Consider the following 11,978-nt stretch of genomic DNA (forward strand, 5'->3'; position numbering starts at 1 on the left):
TGGTATGAACCATCTCCTTCCCCTCCCTCCCAAAGACCCTTTCTTAATCCCTCCGTGATTTTTCTTGGTCCCATCCCATTAGAGCACACAGTGAGTGGTTCTTCAGTTTCTGCCTCTTGCTCATCCCATGCATCCGGACTATGTGAAGAACCTTTGGCTACAAACTTTCAAGGAAATCTAATTCAGTCTTTACGAGGTCAGGCCTTTGCAGGCTGTAATTACATCTCGCTGTCATCCCTGAGTCCTCCTTCCTGCTGGCTTGCCTGACGCAGGCACACCTGTACATATACAGCATCCCTGTTCCACCAGGTCTCTCTAGCCTGTGCAGCCATCGGATCACTTGTGCTGGATCTTTGCTGTCACTGCCTCTTGGCACACCTCCTTCAGCCTTTCCGGGTTCTGCCTAATTTTTCTCCCATCTGCTAAGCCAGGTATTGTCCTGCACATTACCCTTCTCTGTCCAGCTGGCAAGGAAGGACATGCTTGTGTGTGTCTGCAGCATCTTTCTGGGTTGACTGGGCCTTACTTTTGCCACCCTCAGTGGTTGCCTTCTCTGAATGCCTTAATGATCTTTCTGGGGAGATTTCTTATCTTCTGCATCTCCTGCCCTCTGTGAACATCCAGCCTGGCAGTCGCTGCTCTATGTTTCTTGTTCCCTTAGTTCTCCTGTGGTCTAAGGCAGGCAGGCAGGCACTGCTCTGGGTGAGGGTGCTTTCACATTTCAGTCAGTCCTGGGAGGTGTACGCATCCGATTTGGTACTAAAATACTAACGACTCTGGTCAACTCATCCCCAGTATGATGTTGACTGTCAGTGAGGTTAAATTCTTATACTGACCTTTTTAAGAAGAAAAAACAGGCACTTTGGAATTAAATTGCCAGGGTGTCTGTGAATTTATGGAGGACATAAAAAGAAAGTAGGCTTTCTTGGAGAAAAGGACATTTGTCAATGTACCTGCTTGTTACCCCTACTAAATGCACAGTGAACTTGCTGACCTGACCAGCTTTCAGTTTTCTTCTGTCAGAACAGGCTCACTTGCAGCTGTTTCTTGGGTTAAATGCTTGAACTTAGAAGGAAAAGCCCCCGGGTGTGCAGCATGAAACAGCCTTGCTGTGTTCACTCTGGCCTGAACGTGCTTATCTGATCTTAGAGTCATTGGAGCAATCGTGGTATCACCCTCTGCTATCTCCCTGCTTCTTCTTGGAGGCCGTTTGGCAGGTCTCCAAGGGCAGAGTTTGTAATCCAGAAAGAGTTGATCCTAGGTTTGAGAGCAGAAGAAACCCAAGGAAGTGTAATTTTAAAATACAAAAGATCTCTGCATATCCAACCTGTCAGCATGGGGCATGAGGTGAAGGCTCTCCTGCAAGAGCTTGGTATACGTGAGGTCACACACTTGAAGCAGTGGGGCAGCAGAACAAAGCAGTTTTCAAAGGAAATAAAGGTTGTTTATAGCTGAGTTTAGGGGTTTTTTTTCCCTTCTGTTTGGTAAGCTCTACAATACTTACTAATAAAAGATCTGCTAGTTCTTGTATCTCAGACACTGAATTATTAAATCTCAGAATCTCTGATTTTGCTGAAGAGTAATTATTGTGTGCAGTATCTTCCTGACACGTGCTGGAGATGTAATCAGGAACCAAGGTGCTCTTAGCAAGAGCTTTGTTAGAGCACACTATAAAATACCATCTTACCAGGAATGGAAAGAACCTGTAGTCTTATGTAAAAAAACCTGCTTCTTGAAAGCTGCGAGGTTTGGGAAGGCAGATCAGGTAAATGTAGTGTTAGAGACTGTGCTCATCTGCTGGGTTTACCCTTGGTTGAATTTTTAGCATAGAACCTCATAACATAGTGCGTCAGCAGAAATTCAGGGAAAGCTTAAAGGATTACTCTGATTAATATGAGGATGTGAGTTTTGGGGATTGTTTGTTGCATTAGAGCTGAAGGAGTCATTTGGGTGCTTAGCTTGGACTCATGCCCACATCTAACCATATGGTACAGCAGCTGATGGAATGCAGATAATAACTTAATTTTCTTTGCTATTTAGGTTCAAACTTGTGCCAACAGGTCTCCTCCCAAGCTTTGTTTCAACTCACTATATGAATCTAGTAGGGAAATTCAACTCTCTGTGCCTCAGTGTCCCTGTACTGCAAGCAGCAATAGTAATACATTTCCTCTCTTTTAATGTGTTTGGAGCATATGGATAAAAAGCACCAAATATGAGCTTGCTACTAAATTATTTGGCCTATTGCTTGTACTCAATTTTTCTGGCCATGCAATGGGAACACTCGTGGTTGGGAAACCTGTGCTTCCCACATCTGTCTGGGCAGTACCTGGGCAGTGGTGCTAGCCTGCCCAGCTGGGCTGGGACCTACAGTGCTGGCAAATATACCTGGCATTGGCCAGCCAGCCACTTCAGAGGGTGAGGGTGCTGTGAAGGGTCAAAGCATGCTCCGAACCTGAATAAAGCAATTTTTTTCTCTCCTGGCCATGGAGCCTGAATACATTGCTGCTTCCTAGATAATTTGAAGCTGTATTCATATTTCAAAAGAGCAGAAGTGAGTCAAGCCAGCTAAGCCCTGTAAACTGTTGTCATAGGTATGTGGTGAAATCCACATCCATCAGCCCTGAGAAGCTGCTCTGTGGTGTTGGCTCAGGACATATTGGAGTCCCTATTTCCCTGAGTGGTACAGCAGCAAGGGGAATTGCAATTTCTCTTTCCCTGGAGAATGGCTGATGAATGACTGTTGAGATTTGGGGTCCTAAGACATGATCCATGAACCTGGACAGCATGGATTTAAACCTTTTTATAGGTTTTAACTTGACATGTGAGAAATCTGCTTTGGAAGAGACTTGCAGATTTTGGCAGCAGGCTAAAAGGACCCCTGGAGCACTGATAGCAATACAGGTGTTATCCAGATATGTTGTGATCTTCTGAGGACAGGTACAGATATTGTATATATTTTAGATATTATGTGTATGTTTAAAATATTTCAATTTAGAAGTAGTTATTTGCAAATAAACCAGTAGCCTAGAAAAAATGTAATATGGAGCAGTTGTACAAAGGATTGTATTGTGCTGTAGCATTATACCAACTGTACCAAGCCCACAGGCAAGGCTTGTCTTGGATTTAAGGAGTATGTGGTGTGTCATGGTCTCACAGTAGAAGCTACATGTAGGAGGAGAGAGTTTCAAGATGCAAGACCTGTTCATTTCTCAGACTCCTGACTCTAAGACTGCTTGGCCTGAAAGAAACAGGCAATCAATGAGGTCATTTTAGGGGGTTTGGAGCTGATTTTCAAAGTAGTACAATTTTTGTAATGTCTTCAACAAGAAACCTCATTGCAAAGTCACACATTACTCCATGAGAAGTTTGGGGAGCTGATAGTGGTCTAAAATTTTTGCATAGATACAAGCATGAGAGAAGAATTAGGTGAAATGAATATTAAGTATAAATAGTTCGCAGTGCTCCAAACCTTAAAAAAACCCTAAGGTGCTTTGCCATCCTGCAGCTGATGAAATTTTCACTCACTCTCATGTTTTTGCCCTGTTGCCTTGCCTCTTTTATTTGATTTCATTGTGCTTATCCAGTTTATCCTAATAGTGGTATCTTCCAGTAACAAAGTTCTGTCCTTCAGATAAAATGGTGAGTCCTGGTTTCTCTTTTTAGGTAGGTGAAATATAAATTAATTTATGTGTTCTGAAAAAAAAACCCTCAATATTTTAGTATTCCTGTGTCTGCAAGCTGTTCTCAGTCTAGCCATTTTTCTACATAGTAGGACCTACCTGATGTATGTCTTGCTCCCATCCTTCTTTCCATTTCCAGTTTCATGGGTGTTTTGGTTTTCTGTTGAGTGGAGATGATGCTGATCATACTTACTCTTCCTCATGTGTAAGCTGCCTTCTTCCCTCCTCCATCACTGCCATTGTCTCTTCCAGCTGACTGCCCTCCATGGCTCCTATATGAATGGGAATTCTTAAATGTATATGAAATTGTTTTGATGTGATAAGCAATTGCTTGTTTATCTGAATGGCCTGAATAACTTCAATTTAGATTCTGCTAATGCATATGGTCTGCACATAACTGGATTTGGAGAATTATTTGTGCACCAAGTAATCAATGATGATAACAAAGTTTTTGCAGGAATGGTGTTAGAATATCTTGCAATAACTTTTTCAAGCCCCTAGCCTACACACGGTCCTTTTTAATTTTTTTTTTTTCAATTACACTTAAAACCCAAGCCCAGAACTTGTTTTTAAATATTAGTTAAGCATTTTCTTGGTGTGTAAGCTGTTGTACTAATTCCCTATAGCATAAAATCATAGTGCAAAAAGCTGAAAATATGCAGGATCCAGGCCATTACTTGTACATGGTGAGGGAGAAAAACCCTGCAGTATCCTGCACTTGAAAACTCCCATTCAGCAAGCCATCAATTTAATACCTGATGTCCTCATTTGCACTGTGTGAGACACAGTTTATACACCAAGAAAGTGGATGAACTTGCTGCTGTCTATTGTTTTGCCATTGAGAAGAAAATACCACATCTGGTTCCTCAGCATATGTTTCTCCCAATGATGCAACGTGTCTGGGGGAGTAAGTGAGAAATGGAACTGAAAGCTTTGGCTGCTGTATCCCCAGCTGGTAGGCAGCTCCATGCTTTGCTGTCATCTCAAGCAGATTTTTCTTGGCAGATGCTTTCTGCTGGTGTTGGCAGTTATAAAGGTGAGTGTGTGAGGAGGCTGACGGTCATTACTGCTGGCCTTGGAAGCCCTCCTTTCTTGGCCCTGCCAGCCACCTCCACCTCATGGGAGACATAGGTTACTGAGATACTCAGCTGTAAAATGGTAAGTTAGAAGCAGTTTAGGCATATACTGCTTTATTTTTTAAAAATTCTTTTAATTTTATATATATATATTTTTTTTCCCTGCTTAATACCTTTTCCAGTATTTTCTTAAGGTCAGGAGCTGCAGAGTACTTGCTGTCAAGCTTGCACTTGTTCTGCTGCTTTTGAAATCAGAGCTAATTGTGCCTTCTTCCAGACTTCCTGAATGACTGCAGGTCTTGGAGGTTTGGTGCTTCAGATCACGGAATAACTTACTTCTACTTGTGATATGTTATTCTGACTTTTGGGCATGATTCTGCAGGCTCTTTTCAATGTCTGCACTGTTTCTGAGGAGTGCTCATTCAGAAGCAGCTTTGGTCTTTCTCCAGTAGGAAACATCTCGTGTGGTTCTCAGTGGTGCTGTCAGGGGCTTGATGTGGCTGGCTCAGTATTCCTCTGTAGGGAGAGCAAGTGAGGAGGAGAGAATTTGCCTTTTAGCGTCTGTAATGGTTTGGAGCTGTTTGAGCGTGTCCCAAGCTCACCACCTCTTCAGACCCTGAGATCCTGGGAATGCTTCTGTGGTTGCTCACTGGAGTCCTATGGCACTGTGGCAAACACCACAGTCTCTCTGAATTGCATGCAATATTGTTTGCAGCTCCTGTGTGACTGGATGGACACAATGTCTTTACAGCTCTGGCCAAGTCCTGTGATACCTCCTGGCTGCAAGAATTTCCCTTGCAGAAAGAAGCTCAAATGGCACTGTGAAAAGTTCTTGCAGACCTTCTGTGGTCTTCTAAGCTTTTTTGTGCCTGGCCCTCTCTGAAAGTGTAGCCCAGAAAAAGGGTTGGGCTACAGAGGATGTTAGAAAGAGAGTTTCACCAGCACCCAGCCCAGGGCAGCTGCTTGGGTTGACAGTCATGTGGATGGGCCACCTCTGGGCAGGCTTGGCAAGCTGGTGTTACTGCAAAGTCGTTTTGCTGGTCTTCATGAGAACCTTCCTTGTTGCTGGCCACAGGAAGGCTGTCCCTTGCAGACTGCTCACGCCGAGATGGGTTTCATTGGTGAGCAGAAAACTAAACTGGGAATATGATGGGGTAAAAGCATTCCCTATAGGAATGGAGCTGGAGTACGGGTTTTGCACCAATTTGTATCAGTGGTGCTATCACCATGACCCTTAAACACTGCTGTTTCCCTGCTTCTGCTGGATGTCCTTACCTGCCAGGAAACAGGTGGAACAAGTGTCCAGGAAATTGGACCAGGTTTTTGTAACAGGCATTTTGGGTTTTGGCAGCTGAGGTGAGCAGGCGTGTTTCCATTCAGCATCAGTTTCTCCATGCAAAATGGCAGGAAATCTGGTCTTTCAATCCCTCTGACATTTGTGTGATCATTAACTCAAATGCCCCAAATATTTCACAGCTGGGATAATATCAATAACAAAATAATGTTTAATTTGAACATTGTAAAAATCTGAAGCAAGATTTTTAAAATAATGCTCCCATCCAAAGCAACCATCGCCAAACCAGCTCTCTGTAGCCCTGCATCGTGTGAAGTGGTAGCTAGAGAAAGTGTTAGCCCCTCTCCTCTACCCATTTGTCTTTGCCTTCTACTCCCCTTCTGGGGTTTGGACATCCTCCTCATAATAAATCCTTCCAGTTCCCTTCATCACAGGAGCAATCCTGTGATAGTTAGTGGCAATCCTGTTCAACTCAATCCCTTTCCTCTAAACTTGTGCCTTCTTAAGTGTTCTTTGTGGGGAAGTCTGTATGTTCCTGTGGAGTCAAGAATACGAGGAGCATCAGGAAACTTTGTGTTATGAAGACTGGTGGAATTGCTCGGCCCCTGCTCTCTGCTTCTAGGTGAGGATGAGTGCAGAGCATTAACATTTTTGCTTTAGGCTCCTTGATCAAGATGAAGGCTAGGACTGTGCAGCTCTGAACCCTGTGTCATTTTAGGTATGGAAGAACACAACAGGCTGCTGGAGGGCAGGAATGAGAAGGCTGGTCACAGGCTGCCTTGCTTCCATCATAAGAAGTACCCTATTGTGTTTTTCCTTCTACCACCCTGGAAGGGTCCCTAACCACAAGCCTGGGTCCATGTGAGCTGAGTAGGCCTAGCTCTGCCCCATCAGAAAAGCAGCACCAGTTTCACTTCACCTTTATCATCTCCTACATGAAAGTCCTGCTAACCCCTCTGCAGCCCAATTTGTTTGTTTTTTCTTTGGAAATCGCTATTAAATCCTGCTGCAATGCAGTACAAAGCAATTCTAACTGTGTAAAGTTTATGAAACATTCCAGTTTTCAAGATACACAGTGTATAACACAGGTGTGCTTCCAATTTCAAGCCATTTTTCATAGCAAAGAGGTCAGAGCTCTCCTGCAGTTTTCAACAGAGCTGTACCTTTCAATTGCTTTGAAAGTGAGAAAAGAGTTCTGTCTATATACTGCCTTGCTAAACGTTATACTAAAGCAGTTTGCCTACCTTCAGCTGCTTTTGTGAACTGAAGAGTTCCACACCCCCCCCCCCTTTTTTTTTTTACCTGTTCAAACGGCCCTGGAGTGGAGATGAAAACCACTGAAATGTCAACATGACAGAAATACTCCACAAGTGAGCAACCAAGGATTTTTTTTGTTTGGGTTTTTTTTTTTTCTTTGTTTCCTTGACTGACTGACCTGTAAAAATATCTGGAATGAAAAGCATCCAGCTTCATGCTTGGATAGAAGAAATCTTTGGATATTTCACCAAGTAATTGCAGCAACTGAGATTCAGAGGTGGCTGTAGGTCCCATTTGCTGTTCCCATGTACCCACTAGTCAGTCTGGATTGACCTCAGTAGGGACGGCACAGGCTGGTGGGAGATGCTGATGGCACAGCCAACCTGCAGAGGTTGCAGGTGCTTGCTAAGCCTTCCTCCTCCTCTGCTGCTGGGTGCTGTGGCTGAGCTCTGCCACCGAGGCACCAGGCAGTGAGCTGATCTGTGGGGCTTGCAAAGGAGCGGCCACTCCTCTCCAAAGAATGTGCACAGGAACACTAGTTGTTTATTTTATTTGGCATTATTAGAAAAAAAACAACCCCAAATGATCTGTTGTCAGAATTTTCTTTAAATAGCCAGTTCTGGAAACAGGAAATTCCTTTACCTCCGGAAACAGGAAACAGATCTGACTATTACATATTTGTTTTAAATCTTTCAATTATTCGTTCTTGCCCCTCACCTCTGACTTTCTTTCTGGTGCTCAGATAAATTATGTGTTTATTTTTGATAAGCCAGTATCTGTGGGTATTGTGCAAGAATCAAGTGTGTGCTGCCATAGAGTAGTTCAATGTACTTTGTTATAAAGCTGATGGGGCTGGTGTTTTGTGAGTCCACCACACTCACTGTATCTATGAATGTAAGTTCTCTTCACTGAGGTTTGGTATGGAGGTGTTTGATGTTTCAATAACATAATAAAAAATAGGGGAAAAAAATGAGAACTGACATCACAGAACTAAATGAAAGACAATATATAGATATTTTTATTATTATTATTGTTTTGTAGGGCTAATAATGAGAGCATACTGACAAGAAAGGGCATACCAGTGGAACTGGAGTACTTTTAGAAATTCAGAACCAGAAGGGACTTCAGGATATCATCTAATCCCATCTCCTTGCCCCCAAGAAGGATAGACGTTTATCTTCAAAACCTCTGATGAGAGTGATTTCACAGCCTGTCAAGAAATCCTGTACCAGGCCTTCACTCTCTGTGTAGTCAGAAAGAATTTTTCATGATACCCTCAAAACTTATTAGGTGTAGATTAGGGTTTTGTTTTGCTTTGTGCAGTAGGACAACTGATGACCATCCTTTTCATACAGTTATCTGGTCTCAGGACTGTATATTCTCAGGATGTATTCACCACCTCTGTAATCTTTGCTTGATCTTCGGAGCTGAGGGAAATAGCTGCGTCTCCAGCTGTGCCTATGATGTCCTCTAAGCTTGTGCTTTGGTGGTCTTTGCAAAAGCTGTGTGCCATTGACCCCTGACCCATCAGCAGTCCTCTGTAATTGTAACTGGGGTGTTTTGGTGGTACAGCTGCCTCTTCCTTTTTTCCACTTATGTTTCTGTGGATCCCTCCTTTCTAAGCAGAGCTCTAACTAACTAACTAACTGCCCTGGGAATGTGTTGGCTCTTAAATAATCATAAGCAGGGCCACTATGCCAAGTGTTGGTATGGAGTAACTGTTTTTTCTGCTTCCAGACCTTGATGTAGCTCCAGAAAACCAGAGGTGTTTATGGATGTATCATGAATTAGCACCCTGGCTGGCAGCCCTTTGTAGTTGGGTCCTGGCTCCAGCAGGGTGCTGTGACATCTCTCGTGCTGTCAACGTGCTTGAGCCAGCACAAATCTCTCTGTTGATCTGTGGTGTTCCTGTCCAGACCCTCTCACTGCCGTGGTGCACTGGGTTCTTATAGCTTTTTGGTAGCCTCTTGCATACAGGGTGGGACTCATCTTTGTGTGCCCCAGCCCTTCTGCTGCCCCTGGCACTGAATTTTTTACTTCTGTTCATCCCCTCCAAGGCAGGGCATTGGTGCCTTGTGCCCTCTTTCCCAAAGCACACCAAAGAGGTGCAGAGCTGAAGAGGTAGCAGACAATCAGCAAAGTGTATTTGCCATCCAACCTGCGTGATGCTGGACTGTGGAGACTCCCAGAGCCAGAGGAAGTCTCCCTGCTACTCCCCAGCACTGCAGCTCACCCCTGCAGACCCAGGACACAGGGTCAGCATCCATCTCAGATGCTCACTGTAACCTTGCTTTCTGCTTAGCTGACTTCTCCCATAAAGGTTTCCAGAACAGGGATAGATAGATAGTGGTTAACACTAGTTTAGCAGTGACCTGCTGCAAACAGGCACAGCTATTCATCTCTATACACCTCACAGGGGAACCCAATATAAAGTAGCTAAGCAGCAGCCTTTAAAACCTGGGAAGTCTAGCTTGTTCAGCAAAAAAAACAAACCCAATGGTATTAACAGCTTTAATTTATTTCTGGTTAGTACAGAATCTATAGCATCTTGCCCATACTTTAAAGAGCATGTTGGTGCTGGGCACAGTGCTGCACTGCTCAACCCTTCAGCTCCCACCTGACCGCTGGCATCGGTTGGGTCCGGGACACAACTGCTTTTGATGTTCACTTTATTAGCTCTCAGCAAAGAATCCTAAAAGAGTTGCCACATTAGCAAGGAAATAAAGCAAACCAGAAATAGCTCTTTGTTTTAATTCCAGCGTAACATGTCAGAGCAGTTCGAGTATGCTCTGGCATGCTGAATGCTAATGGAGACGTTCTTTGCATTGGGTAGTTTGAAAAACAGTGATAGATCACAGCTGAAAGAAGAAAGATTTATGTCTTCCAGATCAATAGCTCTGTAGCTCATGGACAGCCTGCATGGTTTGCTCACTGTCCTGGTAACTCCTTGTCCTGAGTTACTGTGACACTTTTGCCTTTGAAACAGAACTGAAAGAGAAAAAAAAAAAAAAGCCAATTGCCTGCTAGTTAAGATAAGCTTCCAAATTATGTCCTCAGAAATGTAAGGAAAAAGAACAAGAAATAACTTGGTTTTGCATCCATATATTAGTGGGATTAATTTTTATCTTTGTCAAGTTTCTTTGAAGCTTGTCATCATGTGCAGTTGAGTTTACTTGAGGTCAATGGAAGTCTTGCTGGTGATTTCGTCATGTCTCACTGCAGCTCTGAAATAGTGACAACTCACCTTTCCAGCTTGCTTGAGAAAGATAAGCTTCCAAATTATGTCCTCAGAAATGTAAGGAAAAAGAACAAGAAATAACTTGGTTTTGCATCCATATATTAGTGGGATTAATTTTTATCTTTGTCAAGTTTCTTTGAAGCTTGTCATCATGTGCAGTTGAGTTTACTTGAGGTCAATGGAAGTCTTGCTGGTGATTTCGTCATGTCTCACTGCAGCTCTGAAATAGTGACAACTCACCTTTCCAGCTTGCTTGAGGAGTAAGCTGGAAATCCTGATTCCGATGTGGAGGAGCAGCATAGCCAGCAGTCTGGCTCTGTGGTTTTGGTGTCATCTGCCCAGACTGAAGAAAGGCAACTGATCTGTGAGTTTTATTTGGTGTCTGTGAGCCAGCCTGCTGCATTTGTCCCTACTTTTGGATGGCAGCTCCTGACAGTGTCAGGTCACTGGGGTGATGAAGTCATTTTGCACAGGGTCTGAATTTCCTACATATACAGCAGTGACTCGCCAGGGCACTTGAATACGTAGATGAGCTGGACTTGGGTGCAGTACTTGCTCCAGCTGGCACTTTTTAGCAGCTCTGCCCAACAATGTGGCTTGTGACTATAGCAGAGGAGGAGGGCTGAGGCCAGAGTAACATTTCAGGCTGGCCAGATAGGCCTCCTGTGCTAGGATTCTCATTCAGACCTTGTAATATTTCCATTCCCATTAACATATACGAAAGTGCTAATCATTCTTCTAGTTTTGCCCAAGTGCTGGACACTGAGCACAGTCTCTTGGACCTCAGCATGTATTCTTCTAGTATCATAGAATAATAGTATGGTTCAGGTTGGAAGGGACCTTCAAGATAATCTAATTCCAACCCCCCTGCATAAGTAGGGCACCTCCCACTAGACCAGGTTGCTTAAAGCCTCAGTATGACCTCTGTTTGTTACAAATAATTTACCTGCATCAAATGATCATTAAACTCCTGTTTGGTATGTGAATCAGAGGGCTCTCTTGCTATAAACCACGCTAACATTTTGGAGCATGACTCATCCTGAAGACATAAAGTTTTCAAGGAGTTAATATATTCATGTGTATTTCACAGTAAGGCATGTGAAAAATGGTAAGTAGGTTCCCTCTGCTGCCTCGAAGGAGGCTTGCCCCTTTTTAAAATCACAGAGGATCTTTACTGCCTGCTTTTCCTTGCAGCAACTGCATCGCTGCTAAGTTTGCTGCTGTTTTGTTGGAGAACTGTTGAGTCTCTGACCCGTGTATTTTAGCCTTTGTGTCAGCTTCTGTAAAACATGAGTAGCATGTCATGCAGAACGGTTAAATCGTGGGGTTCTCTGATGTCCAGGTGCTATGGAAGCAGGTGCACGTTTCTGAAGCACGTGCCATGGAAGAGGCCGAGGGACGTGGGCTTGTTCAGCCCAGATGGGTGATGGATG

Source organism: Chaetura pelagica, unplaced genomic scaffold (genome assembly GCF_000747805.2).
Source record: "Chaetura pelagica isolate M959 unplaced genomic scaffold, ChaPel_1.0 scaffold142, whole genome shotgun sequence".
Taxonomy (NCBI): domain Eukaryota; kingdom Metazoa; phylum Chordata; class Aves; order Apodiformes; family Apodidae; genus Chaetura; species Chaetura pelagica.